This window comes from Oncorhynchus gorbuscha, linkage group LG01, assembly GCF_021184085.1.
Source record: "Oncorhynchus gorbuscha isolate QuinsamMale2020 ecotype Even-year linkage group LG01, OgorEven_v1.0, whole genome shotgun sequence".
In the NCBI taxonomy this organism is placed as follows: Eukaryota; Metazoa; Chordata; class Actinopteri; order Salmoniformes; family Salmonidae; genus Oncorhynchus; species Oncorhynchus gorbuscha.
In genome coordinates this window covers 62,864,572-62,878,327 of record NC_060173.1, presented here as the reverse complement: position 1 = coordinate 62,878,327, position 13,756 = coordinate 62,864,572, and the positions used below count along the sequence as shown (strand labels likewise).

The following is a 13,756-nucleotide window of genomic DNA, read 5'->3' as shown; positions in this document are numbered from 1 at the left end:
ACTGGCTAAAAAAAGTCTACAAAAGTACCGGAGAATCTCTTTAACGTTGTTCCAAAACTCAATTTCATGACTACTGGAAAGTGGTGGAGCTCCTATTTTGTGTCCTTAGAGTGCTTTCAATCTAGACCACTGATCATAAGCACTGACCACTGATCCATTGAATGGCTCATTATGAATCCAGAATAAGACCCATACGTTACAGAAAAAGAGAGGAGAGACCCGTTGCTGTTTCAGATGTTTCCCTAGAGAACATTTCGTAAAGCGAGTAGATTGTCATTTTTAGGATTTTGAAATCAAAGAGAAAGTTGTTGTTGTTTGATCAAAAATAACCTCATTGAAAGGAATTCCATTTATTGAACGGTTCTAAGGACCTGAGTGGTATTTCACAAAATAGTATCAATGGGTTCGTCCAGCTAACTGAAATAACTTGATTCTCCGTATCGTTAACGTGTACAGTGCGAGTTGATTAAGTGATACTCGTTTCATTTTGATCTCTCTCGTGACCTGGGAGAATGTTGTATTTTTTAGCTGACTAACATGTTGAAACTGCTTTGTGAAATACCCTCCAGGAAACTGACAATACTCAAGACAAAAGATTTTCGACTCTCAGCACAGAGTACTTTATTGCACTAAACCTCCTTTAGGGAGACTTACATTTTGTAAAATATAGCCTAGATTTGTATCTTCTTAGAGAGAGCTAAGTAGCTTTCATCTGTCACACAAGTCAAGGTATCATCAGTTGGGAGAGGATTGAAAATGATTCCAAATGTTTTGCAAGCCTAAAGTCAAAATACCCTCATACTGTCATTGGAAATAGCCTACATGTTTATTACCAAGTGCTATAAAAAAAGACAGACCTATGAAAAAAAGAAAACGGGAATGCTAGAACAACAAAAGAGGTCCTGAGCAGTGGAGAACTGTATTTCAAAAAATAGTTTTGTTACATTATGGTCTAAAAAATGATTAACTTCGTTACACTTTTTTTATGCAACTTTTCACAGTACAGGACCAATTTTATGTTTGTGGAATCCATGTCAGGGTCACAGTTAATTTGACTACATATTTACTTTGGATTTCTTCCTTGTGTTGCAAACTGCATCTGAAGATGGGTATAAATCCAAAGAAAGTGCTTAGGTGGTAAAAATGGGAGAACGTTTCCGTAGGTCACTTTTGTGTTTCTCTGTAGTTTCATTCCACAATTGGGAATGAATGCTTATCTCTTTATGGATTATACATTTTTATATCTCAATATTTGGTTAAAAAAAATTCAAATAAAAGTACTTAATGTCTGTTTAATTTGAGCAGTGTAAATGGTTCTTGTGGTTGATATTTATTTTTGAAACTTATTGAGTACTGTGTATGGTTTTTGAAAATAAAGGATTCATATTTAGCTTACCTAAAAATGGTATTGAATCTGTTCTCTATTTTCTCAACTGTCAGTGATTGTTGCAACATACTCAATGGATTGAAAAATGCTGTTGAATTTGGTCATCAGTGTCATAAGAAATGTAGGTGCAGCAAGACATGTCACTGAAAAAACCCACACCACATGTCTGCCTACTGGTATGTGGTCCTCACAGTTGTTTGCAATGCCAGTATAACAATACCCTATTATTTAAAAAAAAAAGACATGAGTAAAAGTACAAAAATATATATGTTTTAATGTAGTCTAAATAAAGTTGAATGCTGTAAATCAAAAAACCCTTTAAATACAATGGAATGTCCTTCTGTAGCTCAGTTGGTAGAGCATGGCGCTTGTAACGCCAGGGTAGTGGGTTCAATTCCCGGGACCACCCATATCTAGAATGTATGCACACATGACTGTAAGTCGCTTTGGATAAAAGCGTCTGCTAAATGGCATATATTATTATTATTATTTATCGGTCCATATACACATACAAAATACATTGGTTCATTTTTGGTGTCACAGTACCACACAACTATACACAACAGGCTGGAGAAGCACGGTCAGAGCAGCGCCCCTGGAGCATGTTAAGTGCCTTGCTCAAGGGATGATCGGCAGTTACTGCCACGGGTGATTGATGCCATCTTAATTGGGGAGGACTGGCTTGTGGTAATGGCTAGAGTGGAATAAGTGGAATGGTATCAAATACAAAACATTCGGAAAGTATTCAGACCTCAAATCATTCCACATTTTGTTACGTTACAGCCTTAATCTAAAATGGATTTAATATTTGTTTCTTCTCATCAATCTATACACAATACCCCATAATGACAAAGTTTTTAGATTTTTTTTGCAAATGTATAAAAAAAAATGTTTTGAATATATAACATTTACATAAGTATTCAGACCATTTACTCAGTACTTTGTTGAAGTACCTTTGGCAGTGATTACAGTCTCAAGTCTTCTTGGGTCTGACGTTACAAGCTTGGCACACCTGTATTTGGGGAGATTCTCCCATTCTTCTCTGCAGATCCATTCAAGCTCTGTCAGGTTGGATGGGGAGCATCTCTGCAGAGCTGTTTTCAGGTCTCTCCAGAGATGTTCCATCGGGTTCAAGTCTGAGCTCTGGCTGGGCCACTCAAGGACATTTAGAGACTTGTCTTGAAGCAACTCCTGCATTTTCTTGGCTGTGTGCTTAGGGTTGTTCTCCTGTTGGAAGGTGAACCTTTGCGCCAGTCTGAGGTCCTGAGCACTCTGGAGCAGGTTTTCATCAAGGATCTCTCTGTACTTTGCCGCATTCATCTTTCCCTCAAACCTGACTGGCCTCCCAGTCCCTGCCAGGTTTCCTCCAGGCGTGACGCTTGGCATTCAGGCCAAAGAGTTCAATCTTGATTTCATCAGTGTTCTTGGGGACCTTCAATGCTGGGTATGGTTTTTTGTACACTTCCTCAGATCTGTGCCTGGACACAATCCTGTCTCGGAGCTCTACAGACAATTCCTTCGACCTCATGGCTTGGTTTTTGATCTGACATGGACTGTCAACTGTGGGGCCTGATATAGACGTGTGTGTGCCTTTACAAATCATGTCCAATCAATTGAATTTGCCACAAGTGGACTCCAATCCAGTTGTAGAAACATTTCAAGGATGACCAATGAAAGCAGGATGCACGTGAGCCTCATTGTGAGTCTCATAGCAAAAGGTCTGAATACTTATGTAAATAAGGAATTTCAGTTTTTAATTTTTGATAAATTTGCAAACATTTCTAAAAACCTGTTTTTGCTTTGTTATTATTGGGCATTGTGTGTAGATTGATAAAGACATTTTATTATTTCATCAATTTTAAAATAAGGTTGTAACGTAACAAAATGTGGAAAAAGTCAAGGGGTCTGAATACTTTCCGAAGGCACTGTATGCTTTTGTAAATATATATAGATTTTAAAAAGATACATTTTCCTTTATTATTTTCCCCTAACCCTACCATCCCTCCCCTTGGAGACTAATGGACAACAACACTTATACTTATACTTATACTTCCAGCGTACTTCCAGCGTATGCATAGTATATACAGTGGGGCAAAAAAGTATTTAGTCAGCCACCAATTGTGCAAGTTCCCCCACTTAAAAAGATGAGAGAGGCCTGTAATTTTCATCATAGGTACACTTCAACTATGACAGACAAAATTAGAAAAATAATCCAGAAAATCACATTGTAGGATTTTTTAAGAATTTATTTGCAAATTATGGTGGAAAATAAGTATTTGGTCACCTACAAACAAGCAAGATATCTGGCTCTCACAGACCTGTAACTTCTTCTTTAAGAGGCTCCTCTGTCCTCCACTCGCTACCTGTGTTAATGGTACCTGTTTGAACTTGTTATCAGTATAAAAGACACCTGTCCACAACCTCAAACAGTCACACTCCAAACTCCACTATGGCCAAGACCAAAGAGCTGTCAAAGGACACCAGAAACAAAATTGTAGACCTGCACCAGGCTGGGAAGACTGAATCTGCAATAGGTAAGCAGCTTGGTTTGAAGAAATCAACTGTGGGAGCAATTATTAGGAAAGGGAAGACATACAAGACCACTGATAATCTCCCTCGATCTGGGGCTCCACTCAAGATCTCACCCCGTGGTGTCAAAATGATCACAAGAACGGTGAGCAAAAATTCCAGAACCACACGGGGGGACCTAGTGAATGACCTGCAGAGAGCTGGGACCAAAGTAACAAAGCCTACCATCAGTAACACACTACGCCGCCAGGGACTCAAATCCTGCAGTGCCAGACGTGTCCCCCTGCTTAAGCCAGTACATGTCCAGGCCCGTCTGACATTTGCTAGAGAGCATTTGGATGATCCAGAAGAAGATTGGGAGAATGGCATATGGTCAGATGAAACCAAAATATAACTTTTTGGTAAAAACTCAACTCGTCGTGTTTGGAGGACAAATGCTGAGTTGCATCCAAAGAACACCATACCTACTGTGAAGCATGGGTGTGGAAACATCATGCTTTGGGGCTGTTTTTCTGCGAAGGGACCAGGATGACTGATCCATGTAAAGGAAAGAATGAATGGGGCCATGTATTGTGAGATTTTGAGTGAAAACCTCTTTCCATCAGCAAGGGCATTGAATATGAAATGTGGCTGGGTCTTGCAGCATGATGATGATCCCAAACACACTGCCCGGGCAACGAAGGAGTGGCTTCGTAAGAAGCATTTCAAGGTCCTGGAGTGGCCTAGCCAGTCTCCAGATCTCAACCCCATAGAAAATCTTTGGAGGTTGTTGAAAGTCCGTGTTGCCCAGCAACAGCCCCAAAACATCACTGCTCTAGAGGATATCTGCATGGAGAAATGGGCCAAAAGTGTGTGAAAACCTTGTGAAGACTTACAGAAAACGTTTGACCTCTGTCATTGCCAACAAAGGGTATATAACAAAGTATTGAGATTAAAGTATTGAGTATTGACCAAATACTTATTTTCCACCATAATAATCCTAAAATGTGATGTTCTGGATTTTTTTCTCTCATTTTGTCTGTCATAGTTGAAGTGTACCTATGATGAACATTACAGGCCTCTCTTATCTTTGTAAGTGGGAGAACTTGCACAATTGGTGGCTGACTAAATACTTTTTTTGCCCCACTGTACATTTTAAGGACACAGTATATTTTACAATCTTTTGTTTGACATAACTTGGCAGTGGTCTGGGGGTCCTCCCATTTTTTTGGGTGGCATCTAAAGCACATTTGCTGCATTTCTACACAATCTAATATGACCCATGGCCCTTCTAGCTATCTCTATTTAAAACAACAAAAAGTAAGCAAAAAGGCCCACAGTTATCAAGCTAGGTAAGAGATTATGAAATATGTTTAAGTGATTGATAAGACTGAACTAGATCCATGATAATACAATGATCTATATTGTGTGGCACCTTTAACTAATAACCTAACAAATGAACAACTCAAAAGTAGGGAATTCGCTTGGGAACCTGACAGATCAATACCGTTACACTGACATACTGACTAATACACAGTGGCATGCCATCAAAGCCACTACACAACACAACACTAAGCAATACATTACAACAAGAAGATGGCGCAGTGTTCGTTCATGGGCAAATTTGATCATCAAACTTTGTCATCAAAGTCTGGCATTCACTGGATTTGTGGTGCTTTCAAAGACAACTGGAAACTCGGAAACAAACGTCAGTGATTTTCAGGTCGTGGCTCTAGAGGTTCCCTGAGTTCCTGACTTACAATTCCGAGTTGGATGACCATTCAAAAAGTATTTTGAGCGTGGCAGAAATCATGCTGAATGTTATGTCAATGTTAATTATTTTAAGCTTGGAAAAGAGACCCTTAAACCCAGAATTGGGACCAGACCCCCACTCCACTGAATAGCAGGCTAGTGATTGCTTTGTAATGCTTGCAGTTAGCCACTGATTCCTTCCAAACCACTTGAATTTGCAATTTCCAACTTGTTGTGTAATGTTTAGGTCCAATGGCTAATGAGCACTGATACGTTTTATATATAATTTCTCTTCATTATTTCTCTTCATTTGACAAAGATTAAAACAGGATTTGCAAGTAGATTGTCGACTTGATTCATAATGATAACTGCTAGCTAAGATTTTGAAAGTATGGTATTGACAGTCCAATCAGAGCTACTGTAGGTATAACGTGATTTGAAGTTATTTTATCTGTGGCCAATGACCTTGAGCCTTCTTGTCATGAGGTCACATGAGATATGCATGTATGTATGAAATATTTTCGACAGGTCTTTGATGGTGCGTCCAAGCAGATCAGAGTGTATGAGTAAAAAAGGCTCTTGCCAAGGCATCGGGTCAGAGGGTCTAGACTTGCTGGGGTACCTCAACCCTCTCCCTTTTGGAACCCTTCAATTCCAAAACACATGGGTAGTCATGGTTGTGGTATATTAACCTTTTACCCTCCTGGGAATTGGCCTATATGGATAGGGCTAAATGTTAATGTTTCTTACCGAAGAAATATGAAATGCATAGGCACAACCATGGTAGCAATTGAAAGGTAAACGGTTTGGAGATTATGGGAAATTATTAGACCAACAATAGCAGAAGCAGAAATATTAACGAAATCAAAAAATACTCTGGATACAATCAGTAACATAAGAATATTCCTGGAAAGTATGAGGTAAGTGCAACATAAGACAAAAACAATTACAGACAACAAAACATTTGCAAATGTTTCTGGGTACGAGTGTAAAGGGCAACATAACAAAATCCTGTATTGTGACAACTGGAGTCTTTGTCTGCTCCGTAATTCATCGCCTTATTTAAATAGCAATCTGTGTGTTCCAGGTTCTGAACAAAGGGTCTGAATGAAGATGTTCAACTCAATCATATTGTTTCTTATGCATTACAGATGGCAGAACTCGAGGTTCACGACCTTGTGGTGGAGACAGGAACTTGATGAGTCAGCATTGTGGCATCTTCTTCGATACCATGCTGCGTCTCTGGCAGAGCATGCGTGACGAGGATTACATACGACAGGTATGTCTTTGGGAGTCCATCTCATTGTTAATGCGTAATTTTGCTATTGGAATCAAACGTTTGATCAATAAAAACAATGCACTTTATTACTTGGTATTTTCCAGAACAGTAGCTCTCCAACGCCACCTCAGCGTTGATGCCCTCACTGACGAAGACATTGAGGTAACTTTCTCATCTTAATTAATTGATTTTCTTGATGAGGCTCTCAACTACAATTTGCTTACAATTCAAATAACTAAAAGTACCCTACCACTCAGGGGCTCAACTTTCACTGGGGACATTTCCCCCCACATTCAGGAATTGAAGAACAGCTCAAATAAGGAAAGAGAAATGACAGTCCATCATTGCTTTAAGACATGGGTAGGCCATCGATGTAAATAAGAATTTGTTCTTAGCTGACTTGCCTAGTTAAATAAAGGTTTAATTTAAAAAAATAGGTCAGTCAATTCGGAAAATTTCAAGAACTTTGAAAGTTTCTTCAAGTGCAGTCACAAAATCCATTGAGCGTTATGATGAAACTGGCTCTCATGAGGACCGCCAACTCTAATGAGGATAAGCTCATTAGAGTTACCAGCCTCAGAAATTGCCGCCCAAATAAATGCTTCACAGAGTAACAGGCGCATCTGAAGATCAACTGTTCAGAAGAGACTGCGTAAATCAGGCCTTCATGGTCAAATTGCTGCAAAAAAAACACTACTAAAGGACACCAATAATGAGAAGAGACTTGCTTGGGCCAAGAAACACGAGTAATGGACATTAGACAGGTGGAAATCTGTCCTTTGGTCTGATGAGTCCAAATTTGAGATTTTTGGTTCCAACCGCTGTGTCTTTGTGAGATGCAGAGTGGGTGGACTGATTATCTCCGCATTCAACACACTCTTAACCAGCATGGCTACCACAGCATTCTGCAGCGATACACCATCCCATCTAGTTTAGGCTTAGTGGGACTATCATTTGTTTTTCAACAGGATAATGACCCAACACACCTCCAGGCTGTGTAAGGGCTATTTGACCAAGAAGGAGAGTGATGGAGTGCTGCATCAGATGACCTGGCCTCCACAATCACCCGACCCCCAACCCAATTGAGATGGTTTGGGATGAGTTGGACCGAAGATTGAAGTAAAGCATGAATTAATATGATACTTTTTTAGATTGTTACATACAGGTTTGAAAATTGAATATATGAATGCAAAATGGTTTACATCAACTGGTATGTGAATTCAATACTATTCAGTGGATATGTTGTCAGGATCGAAATGAACACACTGATTACAGGACATTTTATGTATCTTTTTTTTCTGCTTACAGTTGATTGACCTGAGCTGTCCCCTGATCAAAGAGTCTGAGTCGGGAAGACAAGAAGATAAACGCCTTAAAGGATGCACCCCTGATCAAAGAGTCTGAGTTCGGGAAGACAAGAAGATAAACGCCTTAAAGGATGCACCCCTGATCAAAGAGTCTGAGTCGGGAAGACAAGAAGATAAACGCCTTAAAGGATGCACCCCTGATCAAAGAGTCTGAGTTCGGGAAGACAAGAAGATAAACGCCTTAAAGGATGCACCCCTGATCAAAGAGTCTGAGTCGGGAAGACAAGAAGATAAACGCCTTAAAGGATGCACCCCTGATCAAAGAGTCTGAGTTCGGGAAGACAAGAAGATAAACGCCTTAAAGGATGCACCCCTGATCAAAGAGTCTGAGTCGGGAAGACAAGAAGATAAACGCCTTAATGTTATGCAGGTGAAGGAGGACCCAAACGCGACTTAACAGAAACAGAGTTTATTAATGCTCAAAACCGAATAACTGAAATCCTCTAGATAGTAGAGGGGAAAACAACTGGAGAAGCGGCCACAGACTGCAGGTCGCTTCGGGTAGGCGCAGGCCGTAGTCAACTGAGACACCTGCTCACACGCAGCGTCTGAAGAAGGCACAAAACACGACAGGACAGGGTGATACACAATCACGGCAAAAAACACGACAGGACAGGGCGAAACGCAATTACAGCATGGAATACAAAACAAGGAACCGACGGAACAGGAACGGATCACAAAGGAATAAATAGGGAGTCTAATCAGGGGAAAGGATCGGGAACAGGTGTGGGAAGACTAAATGATGATTAGGGGAATAGGAACAGCTGGGAGCAGGAACGGAACGACAGAGAGAAGAGAGAGCGAGAGAGTGAAAGGGGAGGGGGAGAGAGGGATAGAACCAAACAAGACCAGCAGAGGGAAACGAATAGCATGGGGAGCACAGGGACAAGACATGACAATAAATGACAAACATGACAGTACCCCCCACTCACCGAGCGCCTCCTGGCGCACTCGAGGAGGAATCCTGGCGGCAACGGAGGAAATCATCGATGAGCGAACGGTCCAGCACGTCCCGAGACGGAACCCAACTCCTCTCCTCAGGACCGTAACCCTCCCAATCCACTAGGTATTGGTGACCCCGTCCCGAGAACGCATGTCCATAATTTTATGTACCTTGTAAATAGGTGCGCTCTCGACAAGGACGGGAGGGGGAGGGAAGACGAACGGGGTGCGAAGAAAGGGCTTAACACAGGAGACATGGAAGACAGGATGGACGCGACGAAGATGTCGCGGAAGAAGCAGTCGCACAGCGACTGGATTGACGACCTGGGAGACACGGAACGGACCAATGAACCGCGGAGTCAACTTACGAGAAGCTGTCGTAAGAGGAAGGTTGCGAGTGGAAAGCCACACTCTCTGGCCGCAACAATACCTTGGACTCTTAATCCTGCGTTTATTGGCGGCTCTCACCGTCTGTGCCCTGAAACGGCAAAGTGCAGACCTCACCCTCCTCCAGGTGCGCTCACAACGTTGGACAAACGCTTGAGCGGAGGGAACGCTGGACTCGGCAAGCTGGGATGAGAACAGAGGAGGCTGGTAACCCAGACTACTCTGAAACGGAGATAACCCGGTAGCAGACGAAGGAAGCGAATTGTGAGCGTATTCTGCCCAGGGGAGCTGTTCTGCCCAAGACGCAGGGTTCCTGAAAGAAAGGCTGCGTAGTATGCGACCAATCGTCTGATTGGCCCTCTCTGCTTGACCGTTAGACTGGGGATGAAACCCGGAAGAGAGACTGACGGACGCACCAATCAAACGACAGAACTCCTCCAAAACTGTGACGTGAATTGCGGACCTCTGTCTGAAACGGCGTCTAACGGGAGGCCATGAATTCTGAATACATTCTCAATAATGATTTGTGCCGTCTCCTTAGCGGAAGGAAGTTTAGCGAGGGAATGAAATGTGCCGCCTTAGAGAACCTATCGACAACCGTCAGAATCACAGTCTTCCCCGCAGACAAAGGCAGACCGGTAATGAAGTCTAAGGCAATGTGAGACCATGGTCGAGAAGGAATGGGGAGCGGTCTGAGACGACCGGCAGGAGGAGAGTTACCCGACTTAGTCTGCGCGCAGTCCGAACAGGCAGCCACGAAACGGCGCGTGTCACGCTCCTGAGTCGGCCACCAAAAGCGCTGGCGAATAGACGCAAGAGTGCCTCGAACACCGGGATGACCCGCTAACTTGGCAGAGTGAGCCCACTGAAGAACAGCCAGACGAGTGGAAACAGGAACGAAAAGGAGGTTACTAGGACAAGCGCGCGGCGACGCAGTGTGCGTGAGTGCTTGCTTAACCTGTCTTTCAATTCCCCAGACTGTTAACCCGACAACACGCCCATAAGGAAGAATCCCCTCGGGATCAGTAGAAGCCACAGAAGAACTAAACAGACGGGATAAGGCATCAGGCTTGGTGTTCTTGCTACCCGGACGGTAAGAAATCACAAACTCGAAACGAGCGAAAAACAACGCCCAACGAGCTTGACGGGCATTAAGTCGTTTGGCAGAACGGATGTACTCAAGGTTCTTATGGTCTGTCCAAACGACAAAAGGAACGGTCGCCCCCTCCAACCACTGTCGCCATTCGCCTAGGGCTAAGCGGATGGCGAGCAGTTCACGGTTACCCACATCATAGTTGCGCTCAGATGGCGACAGGCGATGAGAAAAATAAGCGCAAGGATGAACCTTATCGTCAGACTGGAAGCGCTGGGATAGAATGGCTCCCACGCCTACCTCTGAAGCGTCAACCTCGACAATGAATTGTCTAGTGACGTCAGGAGTAACGAGGATAGGAGCGGACGTAAAACGTTCTTTTAGAAGATCAAAAGCTCCCTGGGCGGAACCGGACCATTTAAAACACGTCTTGACAGAAGTAAGAGCTGTGAGAGGGGCAGCAACTTGACCGAAATTACGAATGAAACGCCGATAGAAATTAGCGAAACCTAAAAAGCGCTGCAACTCGACACGTGACCTTGGAACGGGCCAATCACTGACAGCTTGGACCTTAGCGGAATCCATCTGAATGCCTTCAGCGGAAATAACGGAACCGAGAAAAGTAACGGAGGAGACATGAAAAGAGCACTTCTCAGCCTTTACATAGAGACAATTCTCTAAAAGGCGCTGTAGAACACGTCGAACGTGCTGAACATGAATCTCGAGTGACGGAGAAAAAATCAGGATATCGTCAAGATAGACAAAAACGAAAATGTTCAGCATGTCTCTCAGAACATCATTAACTAATGCCTGAAAAACAGCTGGCGCATTGGCGAGACCGAACGGCAGAACCCGGTACTCAAAATGCCCTAACGGAGTATTAAACGCCGTTTTCCACTCGTCCCCCTCTCTGATGCGCACGAGATGGTAAGCGTTACGAAGGTCCAACTTAGTAAAGCACCTGGCTCCCTGCAGAATCTCGAAGGCTGATGACATAAGGGGAAGCGGATAACGATTCTTAACCGTTATGTCATTCAGCCCTCGATAATCCACGCAGGGGCGCAGAGTACCGTCCTTCTTCTTAACAAAAAGAACCCCGCCCCGGCCGGAGAGGAAGAAGGCACTATGGTACCGGCGTCAAGAGACACAGACAAATAATCCTCGAGAGCCTTACGTTCGGGAGCCGACAGAGAGTATAGTCTACCTCGAGGAGGAGTGGTCCCCGGAAGGAGATCAATACTACAATCATACGACCGGTGAGGAGGAAGGGAGTTGGCTCGGGACCGACTGAAGACCGTGCGCAGATCATGATATTCCTCCGGCACTCCTGTCAAATCGCCAGGTTCCTCCTGAGAAGTAGGGACAGAAGAAACGGGAGGGATGGCAGACATTAAACACTTCACATGACAAGAAACGTTCCAGGATAGGATAGAATTACTAGACCAATTAATAGAAGGATTATGACATACTAGCCAGGGATGACCCAAAACAACAGGTGTAAACGGTGAACGGAAAATCAAAAAAGAAATAGTCTCACTGTGGTTACCAGATACTGTGAGGGTTAAAGGTAGTGTCTCAAATCTGATACTGGGAAGATGACTACCATCTAAGGCGAACATGGGCGTAGGCTTATCTAACTCTCTGAAAGGAATGTCATGTTTCCGAACCCATGCTTCGTCCATGAAACAACCCTCAGCCCCAGAGTCTATCAAGGCACTACATGTAGCGCCCGAACCGGTCCAGCGTAGGTGGACCGACAAAGTAGTACAGGACTTTGATGGAGAGACTTGAGTAGTTGCGCTCACCTGTAGCCCTCCGCTTACAGATGAGCTCTGGCTTTACTGGACATGAATTAACGAAATGTCCAGCAACTCCACAATAGAGGCACAGGCGGTTGGTGATCCTCCGTTCCCTCTCCTTATTCGAGATGCGAATCCCTCCCAGCTGCATGGGCTCAGTCTCAAAGCCAGAGGGGGAGATGGCTGCGATGCGGAGCAGGGAAACACCGTTGATGCGAGCTCTCTTCCACGAGCCCGGTGACGAAGATCTACCCGTCGTTCTATGCGGATGGCGAGAGCAATCAAAGAGTCCACATCTGAAGGAACCTCCCGGGAGAGAATCTCATCCTTAACCACAGCGTGGAGTCCCTCCAGAAAACGAGCGAGCAGCGCCGGCTCGTTCCACTCACTAGAGGCAGCAAGAGTGCGAAACTCAATGGAATAATCCGTTATGGACCGTTCACCTTGGCATAAGGAAGCCAGGGCCCTAGAAGCCTCCCCACCAAAAACTGAACGGTCAAAAACCCGAATCATCTCCTCTTTAAAGTTCTGGAAATCGTTAGAGCAAACAGCCCTTGCCTCCCAGATAGCTGTGCCCCATTCTCGAGCCCGGCCAGTGAGGAGTGAGATGACGTAAGCAACCCGAGCTCTCTCTAGAGTATGTGTTGGGTTGGAGAGAGAACACAATCTCACACTGCGTGAGAAAGGAGCGGCACTCAGTGGGCTGCCCGGAGTAGCAAGGTGGGTTATTAACCCTAGGTTCTGGAGGCTCGGCAGGCCAGGAAGTAACAGGTGGCACGAGACGTAGACTCTGGAACTGTCCAGAGAGGTCGGAAACCTGAGCAGCCAGGTTTTCCACGGCTTGGCGAGCAGCGGACAATTCCTGCTCGTGTCTGCCGAGCATGGCTCCTTGGATCTCGACGGCAGTGTAACGAGCGTGAGAAGTCGCTGGGTCCATTCTTTGATCGGTTCCTTCTGTTATGCAGGTGAAGGAGGACCCAAACGCGACTTAACAGAAACAGAGTTTATTAATGCTCAAAACCGAATAACTGAAATCCTCTAGATAGTAGAGGGGAAAACAACTGGAGAAGCGGCCACAGACTGCAGGTCGCTTCGGGTAGGCGCAGGCCGTAGTCAACTGAGACACCTGCTCACACGCAGCGTCTGAAGAAGGCACAAAACACGACAGGACAGGGTGATACACAATCACGGCAAAAAACACGACAGGACAGGGCGAAACGCAATTACAGCATGGAATACAAA

At 44.2% G+C, this 13,756-nt stretch overlaps 1 protein-coding gene across 4 annotated transcripts in view; it reads left to right on the top strand.

The window, feature by feature from the left end:
- brsk2a (BR serine/threonine kinase 2a) overlaps nt 1–13,756 on the top strand; it is a 545,611-nt gene that overhangs the window by 146,477 nt on the left and 385,378 nt on the right. The gene's annotated exons all lie outside the window — the stretch shown is intronic.